Source organism: Phyllobates terribilis, unplaced genomic scaffold (assembly GCF_046119375.1).
Source record: "Phyllobates terribilis strain yellow unplaced genomic scaffold, ASM4611937v1 Scaffold_1__5_contigs__length_1240528914, whole genome shotgun sequence".
In the NCBI taxonomy this organism is placed as follows: domain Eukaryota; kingdom Metazoa; phylum Chordata; class Amphibia; order Anura; family Dendrobatidae; genus Phyllobates; species Phyllobates terribilis.
Genome location: NW_027362761.1, coordinates 522,549,912 through 522,562,715, shown reverse-complemented (window position 1 = coordinate 522,562,715; position 12,804 = coordinate 522,549,912). Strand labels below are relative to the sequence as shown.

The window sequence follows — 12,804 nt, the reverse complement described above, 5'->3', positions numbered from 1 at the left end:
TTCATTACACCCCACGCTGGCCTGGAGCTAGCTCTACCTGTGGAGAGCCACACCATCCCTGCTGCCGTAACACCAACTCCAGAGGACTGCTCCACAGGTGCATTCCACAGGTGGCGTCACGAACACTTAAATCCCCTATAACTATATCCCCCTTTTTACTGACCACTCTGGGTCATGGACCGGGCCAGCCACCGTGATACCCCCCAGCAACCAGAGGCCCGGCTGCCGAGAATCCCATGGCCCAGGGGGCACGTCATAAGGATACAGCCCTGATATCTTGGTCTAACCTCCTGCATGATTAGAAAACACAGATGACTAAAAACCTTTCAGGTAAGGTCCCTGGTGGGAGAGGAGCAGCACAACTGAGTTTAGCTGTGTCATATTACAAACTCTTCTATCAGCTCTCTTCCTCTCATAGCATTGTCAGCTCTGCTGTACTGCCCCCCCTAAACTGACTGTTCGAAATGAGTCACACTTATGTCTGTTGCAAACCACTCTAAACAGTGCTGTTCATGCAGTCAGCGTAGGGTAACTATATGACAATTACAAATTGCCATAGGCAAATAAACCCTAAACTAAAGACTCATAAAATGTAACTTTTATTAATTACTATTAAATTATTAGAGGAACATATTAAAACCAGCATGCAGTCAGCAGTGCAAAGGGACAGATAGCTATTATATCTCTCCTTACATTGGTCTCCTACCTATCACTGTTTCATAGTCTGCCCCAATAGCATCACTCATATAAGACTATCATATACTTGAGGTGCGGCTGCAACCTACACTTATCCTATATAGTTTTCAGACATTGCAGACTGACACATTTAAAAGCACCCTGAAGCCTCCCCAACATGTTTCACCAGGCATACCGGCGTCATCAGGGGATTGAGGCTATATGAGTAAGCACATGGATCGTTTGAACTTTTAAAGGTTTGGTTCTGATGTCACACCTGCAACTACCTTTCACTAAGGTTTATACATTCAGTCAATAGATGGCAAAGGTCAGTACATAGTACCAATGGGAATTTCACTTATACTCCACTCTAGAGAGCCATATTGCATCCTATTGGCTCATTCCTACTTACCAATCATACACAGTTATACATTCAGCCAATAGGTGGCGAAGGACAGTACATAGCACCAATGGGAATTTCACTTATACTCCACTCTAGAGAGCCATATTGCATCCATTGGCTCACTCCTGCTTGCCAATCATACACAGTTATACAATCAGCCAATAGGTGGCGAAGGTCAGTCCATAACACCAATGGGAATTTCAGAGACTTATGTCTGTTGTGCTCCAAGCAACCTGTAATCCGTCTGCAGTGAGAACAGAGCAGGCTGCCTTTGTGTTGAGGAATCTAATGACAGTCTGCTATGCTCATATAGTGACCTTATCTGAAAGGTGTTAGTCATTTATGTTCTCCCAGCACTTTCTAATCATGCAGGAGGTTAGACCAGGAGATCAGAGCTGTATCCTTACATCTCAGACCCTGAGAAACCTAAGCTATTGTTGAGGTGTTTTCTTCTTTCACCAGTGTACAGCTGCCTGCTTATGATTGGTCAGCATCAGAAAGAGGAAGAATTAGACGCCCCAGTGAAATCCCTCTGTCAATGCCCATTTTGACTTAAAAAAAAATGTTTCAATGCAAAATACTTTTATTGCTAATATCTTCAAAACGGAAAGGTAAAATTAAATAAACAAAGCATTTTATTCAGCTCTGCACACTATTACATTGTGTGCCCAGTTCAACCTGAACTCTTTTAAGTACCACATTGGCATCTCTGATGCAGCTGTATTATGCGTACAAAAATGTGCTTGCTTTACACTCTTGTGACATTGACCATAGTAATATTGTTTCCAGTATTAGCTTCTGTATTTTTATTTATATATTTATGTACAATCCTGGAAATCATCTTCTTATGTATGCTATATGTCATATTCTATAGTTTATTATATATTATATTTATGTACAATCTTGGAAATCATCTTCTTATGTATGCTATATGTCATATTCTATAGTTTATTCTATAGTTTATTATACTGTATATTATAACCTCCACATGAAGGAATGCGAAAAAAACTTGCCCTGCTTGTGCACTAATAGAATATAATTGCCCACCCACCAGTCTTTTACATAATAACAATTGCACTTCATATGCTTCATAACATGAAATGTGCAGACAGGTGGATATTTGCAGCTGTTTGATACCATACAAAGTAATTTCACAGTGCATGTGGCCATAGTTAGATAATTGCTAAGATTGCTAGTTACTTTTTATTTAATTACTAGTGGTCGGAATTCATACAGTGACTATATCCTCCAACCAGTTTTCTCTGTAATCTGAACTAAATAGAGTTTATATTGTTTTTAGACAGGTGTAGCCATAGCAGGGGCCAATGCTGCTCTCAAATCACCGCCCTGGCATCTGAAAAGCTCAATGGCTCCTCTGAACATGAGTAAGCAGTACGATAAATTGCATTGCATTAAATTGTCAATTTCATTTAAAAAATTGGATAAATGAATAGTACAAGTGAATACAAGAAAATTTGGAATATATATTGTCAAATCGGCTTTATTCTCCACTTCTGAGGCACTCATTTTCCTTCCCCGAGTCCTGAACTAATCATTCATTCTGAAAAAGATATAGAATCCATCTTGGTCAAGACAAGACAGACTTCCAGGAACCTATAGACAAGAGATGGGGGAAGAAGATTGTGCTGTTGCTTTCCATTAAGTGTTTATCTCACCTCAGTGCTGGATTCACAGTTAAACTGCTCAGTAATGCTGTATAATGTCCACCATGCTACTGCTGCTTCTGAACACATGCTGGATAGAGGCAGAAGAGCAGGAATCCATCATATCTTAGTGTAGTATGTCTGTGAGACATCATTTTTGCTGGTCTTCACCTACTAGCTCAGAGACAACTGAAAAAGCTGTTGAAAAATGCAGAATACAAGTCATGTTATTGTGCAAAATAGGGTTTTTCATCATGTTTACACACATGACAGATTCTGCTGAACATGTACATACATGATGCGTCAGCACACTGCGACTAATGAATACATGAACTTCAATATTGCAATATTGCTGTAAACATTAAAAACACAAGGTACTTAGTTAGTGTTTTTTGATCAAAGAGCGCAAAAGTCATCCAACCACGTCAAGGTGACCTTTTAATATGGATGGTCCTTAGCCACTAAATGTTTTACCTCTCTATGTGCCAAAACAGCCTCATGTGAATTTGGGAGGGAAAAGGAAACCAGCCATAGCTTACAATTAAAACCTTGTATGGGAAAGATGGGTGGATAAGGGTGCTGAGCCCTGAAGGGGCTGTTTTGTTGCATGGAGACTTACACTTAAATGCGTACTATGAGGGGCTGCAGCAGCTGTGCCAATGCATCTTATAAAGCACACATTTCTGCAATGGAGGAGTAATTGAAAAAAAAAGAAAAAAAATGTATTCTACTGTATAGCCACTATTACATCGTGTGTCCTGTTCAACATGAAAAATTTGGTGAAAGGTGGTCCTTTTTAAAGGGAATCTGTCACCAGGTTTTTGCTATCTAATTTCAGAGCAGTGTAATGTAGAGCTAGATACCCTGATTCCAGTGAGGTGTAACTTTCTGGACTGCTTAATGTAGTTTTTATGAAATCACTGTTTTATCAGCAGGAGGTTATCACTATAGGACTACATGGCTCAGAGATCAGCATTCAGATAACTGGTAGTTCTGCAGCAGATAAAACAGTTTTTATTAAAACTGCAGCAACCAGTAAACTAAGTGACACATTCCTGGAGTCTGGGTCTCTGCCCCTACATCATGCTGCTCTCAGATGGGAGAGCAAAAAAACCTGTTGACAGACTCCCTTTAATTTTAGACTACTGCCTACTTAAAAGTTGGCAATGCTAGGACCAACACTTCCATCCAATTAGCAAAGTCATCATTCTTTACAACCACCAGTCATATTTTTTGGTGGTTGTTAAGGATGAAAAATCAGAGATGGCCTAACCCTACTCCTTTCAGGATTAGCCAATGGAAATCCTAATAAGAGAATGAGTAGAAGCAAAAGAAAGGTGTAAGAGGGAACTCCTATCTAATCATTAGGAAGTACCCAAAAAATCAGATCAATTGAAGTCCGGCCCCTGGGACTCTTGTCAATCCTAAAAATTAAGAGACAGAAGTGATGTTATTACTTCCCATAGTGGAAAAAAACACATTAAAGAGCTGTTACCGGGTCAAAAGTGGCCTGTTTATGCTATTTTTTTATTCCCGCTGGTATTCTGCTTTTTGTTTTCTTTATTCCAGAGATATGGGCCATTTTATTTCATGCTAAATTATAAGGTCTTTAACAAGGGGGAGGTGCTCACCGATCCTCAGGGGCATGTCTTTTTATGCTGCTCTGCATTATTACCCCCTTGTAAAGACCATAAAAAGTATCCATAAATAAAAAGGCCCATATCTCTGGAACTGTATGGCGGATTTAAAAAAACAAAACACTTAGGGGAGTTGCAGGAATAAAATAAGAACAAAAACTGTCCAGTTTTTCATTTAACTTTCATTTTTGTTTTATCCCTGCATTTCAAGAGCAATAACTTTTTAATTTTCCAATAATATAAGCTGCTTTTTTGTAGGTCGAAATGTATTTTTAATGGCGCTATTTAATTTACCATACTGATAAAATGGAAAATAAAATTCTTTGTGGGGTCGAGTGGGAAAAAAAGAGCAATACCATCATTTTTGTTTGGATTTAATTTTATGGTATTGCTTGTTCAGTAAATATAATAGATTTACTTTTTTTATATAGTTTTTAATGATCTACTACCTTTAACCCCTTCACTCAGATAGTCTCCCGAGATCTCAATCTGCGCATCCACCGCCTCCGCCATTTTCCTGAAGCCCACCACAGGGAAATCAATGTGAAGGGGAACTACATTCACCGCCAACATCTTATGAGAGCCCAGAGCCCGCAGCTTCACACCGCTGGGAGACCCCCTCCTCCCAGCTCAGGGCCCGCAGCATCGCCCCACTACTGCCGCCGCTGCCGACCTCCTGAAGCAGCAACCCTGCCTCCTGTGACCCTGCTCCACCGCCGCCGGTAAGCTACCATAAAATTGGACTATAAGACGTGCCACCATTTTATTTAAAAACATTTTTTCTTATTTTCCTCCCCAAAGTTTGGGGTGAGTCTTATGGTCCGATGCGTCTTATAGTCTGCAAAATATGGTCCTTTTTGACTGCATTGTATTCCATTTTGTTTCTGGAAAATAAGGTGGCCAAAACAGCAATTTAGGCATTTTTTTAATTACATTTATGGTGGGGAATAAGTAAAGTAATGTAAAATGTTACTGGTTCAGACCTTTCATTTTTGCACTCTCGTTTTTACCTCACTTTCTTCCAAGAATAATAACTTTTTTATTGTTTTGTTGACATAGTTGTATGAGGATTTGTATTTCGTGGGACGAGTTGTGGCTTTGATTGACACCACTCATTTTACCATATAGTTTTGGGAAAAAATGGCAAGCATGGTGAAATAGTAAAAAAAAAAAACGTTCTGCCATTGCTTCTTTGGGTTTTTGTTTAAGGCTTCATTACTCAGTTCGAATGACCTGGTGATTCCAAACTTATAGGTTTTGTATGTATATATTTTAGTAGTTAAAAAACATTCAGAACTTTCTAAAAAAAAAAATTGGTTTGTGTCACCATTTACTGAGACCCGTTTTTATTTTTCAATCGATGGAGCTGTATGAAGGCTTGCTTTTTTGTTGAGCGGTAGTTTTTATTGCTACCGTTTTAGGTTACAGATGACCTTTTGAGTGCTTTTTATAACATTTTTTGGGGTTAGTGTGGCGACCTTAAAAAAAAAAAAAAAAAAAAGCAATTCTGACATTTTTTGTTTTGTTTTCATTTCAGTATTTACTTTATGGGATAAATATTCACAGTTTATTAATTTGGGCAATCATGCATGTGGTAAAAATAAACATGTTAATTTTTTTTTTTTTTAGGTTCCGCAATTTACATTAGGAAAAGGGGGATGAATTCAACTTTTATACTTATTTATATGTTTTAAAAATATTTTTTCATGTTTTTTTACATTTTTAATTTGTCTCCTTTTGGGACTAAAGTGCATTATGAAATTGATGATCTCCTATAAGGCCAAACCAGGCTTCATAGGAGTCCTAAAAAAGGCAATCAAGTTGCACAGGGAGCCAGTGGCTCCCAGAACTGATGGCCACCATGTAGAAGCCTTTTAAATGCTGCTGTTATGCTTGATAGCTGCATTTAGGAGGGTAAACTGTTGCTAGCACGCTCCAATCACAGCCGTTACTCTTGGGTGCCAACTGTGGAACAGAGCGGGCACCAGTGGTGGTCTCGGCTACTAATGGTAGACTTCCGTCGCATATTTAAGGTAGCCGTCATCATGATGTTAATATGTGCAGAGTTCATACATTGAGGAAGATAGGTGCTGTAGGGGGAAACAAGCACACAAAATAGGGTAAAACCTTAATGAAGGAAGGTGGAAAAATATGAATCAGTTGTGCTCACCTGCGTTGGTTGTATGAGACACAATCACTATAGAGGCTTCAGATGCTAGCTGCCAATGCCCCATAGCTGGGGGAAGATTCCACCAGATAATTTTCCAAGGAATAAAAAGATGTTTAAAAAAGTGGATGCGCTGCTGGAAATAGAGGGGGTTCTCTTTCTGTGGTCATTTCAAAGGTTCTTTTAGTCCACTTTGCATTTCAATGCAGTACCGACTTCCTTTTCAAGTGAAGAAACCAACAAGACAGAGTTCATACATCTATGTCTACATGCAGATATCTTCACTAGCGATGAGCGAGTATGTTCGGTTAACCCTTTCTGTGAGTATACTTGTGCGAGTACCGAGTATTTACAGCTGCTCAGTTTGAATCACTCCCATGTGCATGATTTGCAACTGTTTGACAGCTTTAATACATGTGAGGAATGCGTAAGAAACAAGCATTCCTCACCTGTATGAAAAAAGCCGGCAGCTTCCTCCTTTATTAATATATTCACTGCTACCTGCATATTGAGGATGAAGTGGTGAAATCGGGACGCGAAGAGGGGGAGGGCAACAGTATGGTGCAGCCCGTGGACCAGTGTTTACTCAGCCCTTCGGCTATCTCGGTCTGTGGGCCGGACTGGAACAACCATAGGGCCAGATGTTGCCCACAGGACACACTTAGACTAATGTCGGTTGAACCCACTGATATAGACGGGTTCAACCGACAGTCTAATATACATTAGGGCCCTGGATAATAATTGTCAGGGGAGATAATGATCCTGCCTCTTTGAGTTTGAACTGCAGATCCTTTTATTCTCCTACAGGTAAACTGCCATCTGGAGGCGGCTCTCTCATCGAGCGCACAGGAGCGTTGAACCGAATGAGTGCTCCTGTGTATGGGAGAGCCAGCCAAGATGACTTCTGGTTGAGCGATGGTTCAGTTGACAGCCATCAGTGGCATTATTCCACAATGGCCCATTTGATTGCCAACAATTCACGATTGCCGATATCATAATACTTTCAGCAGAAGAAAATTTTTGTGAAAACAAGGCACATGGACAGAGAAGAGTAAGAGATGGTGTACCCAGTGACTGCTCCAACTCCCGTCTCAGAAGCATCAACCTATACCACAAAAGGACAACCTAGGTCATGCAGCACCAATACTGAGTCAGATGAGAACCATTCCTTTAACTCCAGGAAGCCCTGAACAGCGTTAGGTTTCCAGTTAATCATATCAGTCCCCTCCTTATTCAATAATTTAGCCACCTTGGAAAAAATTGTAATACGTTTACGATAATAATTTGAAAACTCAAGAAAGCGTTGCAAGGCCTTCAGAGACTTGAGTTGCACCCAGTCCTTAATAGATTGGACCTTGGAGGGGTTCATACGGAAACCTTTAGCAGACAAAATACTGTATATCCCAGGTACTTAACCTTTTGGGTCTGGAAAACACATTTTTCAAGTTTAGCAAATAAGTGTTTTCTGAGTTTTTCAACTACAGTACATACATGTCAGATGGGGGATTTATAATCGGAAGTAAGAAAATAAGATATCATCTAAATAGACAACTATATATTGACCACGTATATCTATGAAGATGTCATTGACAAAATTTTGAAAAAACGGCAAAGCGTTACTTAGACCAAAGGCCATAACAAGATAATCACAGTGACCCTCAAGTGTGTTGAATGTTGTCTTCCACTCATCACCTTATCTGCTATGAATAAGGTTCTACTCACCCATGAGATCAAGATTGGTGAACCAATGGGCTCCAAGCAGCCGGTTATAGAGATCAGGGATGAGTAGCAGAGGATTCTGATATTTTACAGTGATTTTATCAAGTTCCCGATAGTCAATACAAGGTCTTATACCACCATCTTTTTTATCAACGAAAAAGAGACCTGCTCCTACTGGTGACTTGGATGGACGGATGAACCCTTTTTGAAGACTGTCTGCTATATAATCTTTCATGGCCTGATGTTCTGGACCAGAAAGATTATATATTTTACCCTTGGTGAGACGGGAATTAGATATAAACTCAATGGGACAACTGAGAGGCAATTTTTTCGGATTCAGACGCAGAAAAAACATCAGGAAATTTTTCAATCACATGACTCCAGCAGAAAATCATTCAAGGTTAACCCATAAAGAACCAACCTAAACAGAGAATAGAAAGAGCACAAGTCCTGCATGCCTAGGATTTATCTGAGCAGCACTTATGCTGTCCTGCGACAACCACGGTCTTAATGCCGCACCGCCTAGTCGATGTACACGGCTTGGCTGGAGCATGTGTGATGTTAAGGCCACGGCTCCACTATCAGTATTTGCTCAGTATTCGGTCAGTATTTTTTCTCAGTAGTGGGAGGCAAAACCAGGAGTGGATGATAAATGCAGAATTGGTGACTTGTTTCTATTATACCTTTTCTCTGATTGTTCCTCATCTGGTTTTGGCTCCCACTCCTGAGAAAAAATACTGACCGAATACTGACCAAATACTGAAAGTGGGGCCGTGGCCTTAAACTGATATCTGTGCAATTAGGTTGTTAATAGCTAAAAACTGTACTTAAATAAATAGGAAGATTTCTCCTTTAAGACTTTTTTGTTGACACGCTTTAGCATGGATTTAGCCAACCTGTCTTCCTTTGCTCCTGCTAGGATGCACAGCAGAATTTACCAAACTTGTCACAACCAGCGTTAGTTGGCAAAAGTCCCAGTCGCTGGTTTCTATGGTAACTACTAATCTCTCAGGCCGTGATAAAATGTGAAATAACATTACATAGGCAATTTTCACGAGTTGCACGATCTGTTATCGCAATGTTTATTCACACTGAGCAGATCCTGTAGTTAGAACAAACTTCTTTCTTCGTCCAAAACTTGCTCATCTCTTTTCTTATTTTTTGACCTTTATTTTTACTGAGGGGGATTCACACATATTGCATATTTACACTAGGCGGTAAGTTGCCCTGTATTTACAAAAATTATTCAGATGTTGGTTTTATTGTAAAGTGTCTACACTACAATGATCAGAGCATTTATCTACATGGTCATTCATTAGTCCTTATTTTAATTAATTATCAAAATGAAACTATTCCCATTTTAAGAGTATTTACCCCAAAGAGCAAGGAGGCAGGTCAAGTGACTGCTAATCCTTCCATGGAGAGGAGATGTTCAGGCTTTTAGATAGTGACAGCTTTAAAGGACTTCCCTATCCAGAGGAGCTAAACAATTGGCAAAAAAGAAGGATTGGTTAAAGAGTAACTAAACTTCTAATAATTTTGGCCAGCATGGAAAGTTGGGAAACTTTGCAAATCACTTTATTAATTTTTATTCATTCCTGTAAAATAATTGCATGTAATTAGCTTCCCAACCTTGGCTTTTCCTCAAACTATTTACATAGTAACATAGTTTTTAAGGTTGAAGGAAGACTAAGTCCATCTAGTTCAACCCATAGCCTAACATGTTGATCCAGAGGAAGGCAAAAAAAAAACCATGTGGCAAACACTAAGCTCCACATTGGGGAAAAAATTACTTCCTGACTCCATACGACAATCAGACTAGTTCCCTGGATCAATGCCCTATCAAGGAATCTAGTATTTATAACCTGTAATATACTTTTCAAGAAAGACATCCATGCCCTTCTTAAATTTTAATAGTGAATCACTCATTACACATCATGCGGCAGAGAGCTCCATAGTCTCACTGCTCTTACAGTAAAGAATCCCCGTCTGTGATTATGATTAAACCTTCTTTCCTCCTGATGTAGAAGATGCCCCCTTGTCCCCGTCTCAGGCCTCAGAGTAAAAAGATCAGTAGAAAGGTCTTTGTACTGTCCCCTCATATACTTGTACATAGTAATAAGATCACCTCTAAGCCTTCGTTTTTCCACAGTAAATAACCCCAAGTGTAATAACCTGTCTTGGGTTTGCAGACCCCCCAGTCCTCTAATAACCTTGGTCGCTCTTCTCTGCACCCGCTCTAGTTCAGCTATGTCTTTCTTATACACCGGAGACCAGAACTGTACACAGTATTCTAAGTGTGGTCGCACTAGTGACTTGTATAGAGGTAAAATTATGTTCTCCTCATGAGTATCTATGCCTCTTTTAATGCACCCCATTATTTTATTTGCCTTTGCAGCAGCTGCCTGACACTGGCCACTAAAAGTGAGCTTGTCATCCACCAATACACCCAGGTCTTTTTCAGTGACAGTTTTGCCCAGTGTTTTACAATTAAGCATATAATTATACATTTTATTTCCTCTGCCCAAGTGCATTACCTTACATTTATCCCCATTAAAGCTCATTTGCCATTTATCAGCCCAAGCTTCTAGTTTACATAGATCCTCCTGTAATATAAACTTGTCCTCCTCTGTATTGATTACCCTGCAGAGTTTAGTGTCATCTGCAAATATTGAAATATTACTCTGTATGCCCCCTACAAGGTCATTAATAAATATGTTAAAAAGAAGGGGGCCCAATACTGACCCCTGTGGTACCCACTGTTAACTGAGACCCAGTCTGAGTGTTTTCCATTAATAACCACCCTTTGTTTCCTATCACTGAGCCAATTCTTAACCCACATACATATATTTTCCCCTATCCCCATTGTTCTCATTTTATCCATCAACCTTTTGTGTAGAACCGTATCAAAAGCTTTTGAAAAGTCCATATACACAACATCCACTGCATTTCCTTGGTCCAGTCCAGAACTTGCCTCCTCATAAAAGCTGATCAGATTAGTTTGACAGGAACGGTCCCTCGTAAACCCATGTTGATATTGGGTCATGAGGTTATTCTTCTTCAGATACTCTAGTATAGCATCTCTTAGGAAACCCTCCAGGATTTTACCCACAGTAGAGGTTAAGCTTACTGGCCTATAATTTCCAAGTTCGTTTTTTTTCCCCTTTTTGAATATTGGCACCACATTTGCTATATGCCAGTCCTGTGGTACAGACCCTGTTATTATGGAATCTTTAAAGATTAAAAATAATGGTCTATCTATGACGTTACTTAATTCCTGCAGTACTCGCGGGTGTATCCCATCCGGGCCCGGGGATTAGTCAACTTTAGTGATTTTTAGACACCGCCGTACTTCCTACTGGGTTAAGCAAGTGAAATTCAATGGAGAATTTTTGTAATCACTGATCATGTTTTCTGTCATGCGATTTTCTGTGTAAATACGGCTGTAAAAAAATCATTTAGCATATTGTTTTTTACCTCATCCTCATCCACCATTTCACCCAGACTATTTTTAAGGGGGCCAACACTATCATTTTTTAGTTTTTTACTATTTATGTAGTTAAAGAATATTTTAGGATTATTTTCACTTTCTCTGGCAATGATTCTCTCGGGCTCAATCTTTGCTGCCTTGATTTGGTTTTTACAGAATTTATTTAATTTTCTGTATTTATTTAATGCCTCATCACTACCTAACGTATTTTTCGGACCATAAGACGCACTTTTTCCCCCCAAAATTTGGAAGGAAAATGGGGGGTGCGTCTTATGGTCCCAACGTTACTTTACCGGTGGTGGTGGAGCGGTGATCGCAGGGTCCTCCGGCGGTGGCAGAGGTGAGATGCGGCTGGAGACGGGGCCTGTACCTGTGCTGGAGTCGGGTGGTGAAGCAGAGGAGCCGGGGCTCCGGCGACCATTTTCCTGTAGATCACAGCCTAAGGAAGATGGCCGCGGCCACTGGAAGCCGCACACTCTGCTCTGCCGCATCGCCGGAAACCACTCACAGCCCGGCAGAGGCCCCGGCTCCTCTGCCTCACCGCAGGACGCCACTCACAGCCTGGCATAGGCCCCGGCTCCTCTGCTTCACTGCTGGATGCCGCGCCCAGGCCCCAGGCAAGTCCACAGGCCCAAGGCCAGTCCACAGGCCCCAGGCCCCAGCCAAGTCATGGCTCTCGTCCAGCCATGTCATAATTATTTTCCGACAAAATAAATTCTAATTCCTCCATTTTGTTGGTGAGGCTTCTGGCATTAGTGTACATGCATTTTGTTACGGATCCGGGTGGTGGAACCTCTGTGTCGCGGTGCAAGGAGGGACCCAGAGGGGCATGACAAAGTATCAACTCAGACCGACCCTGGTCATACGGCGGCTAACGACTCCGTGATCAGGGAGGGACCGAGCAGAAGGACCAGGTGCTACTTTGGGCACGACCTTGTAAGAGAGCAGGTTGCTCACACGGGTCAGCAGACTGGGACTGACCTGTATAGCGGATGGACACAACAGGCAGGCAGAAGTCTCTGGATAGTTGACGGGTGGTCACGGCAAGT

The 12,804-nt window shown here is 40.8% G+C and overlaps 1 long non-coding RNA gene across 1 annotated transcript in view; it reads right to left on the bottom strand.

Moving 5' to 3' along the window:
* Positions 1–2,760: 2,760 nt before the first annotated feature.
* The window catches only part of LOC141168498 (uncharacterized), a 108,628-nt gene continuing 98,584 nt past the window's right edge, over positions 2,761–12,804 (bottom strand). The window contains exon 3 of the long non-coding RNA XR_012252237.1: positions 2,761–2,940. This is a non-coding gene — a long non-coding RNA (uncharacterized lncRNA). The remainder of the gene's footprint in view (positions 2,941–12,804) is intronic.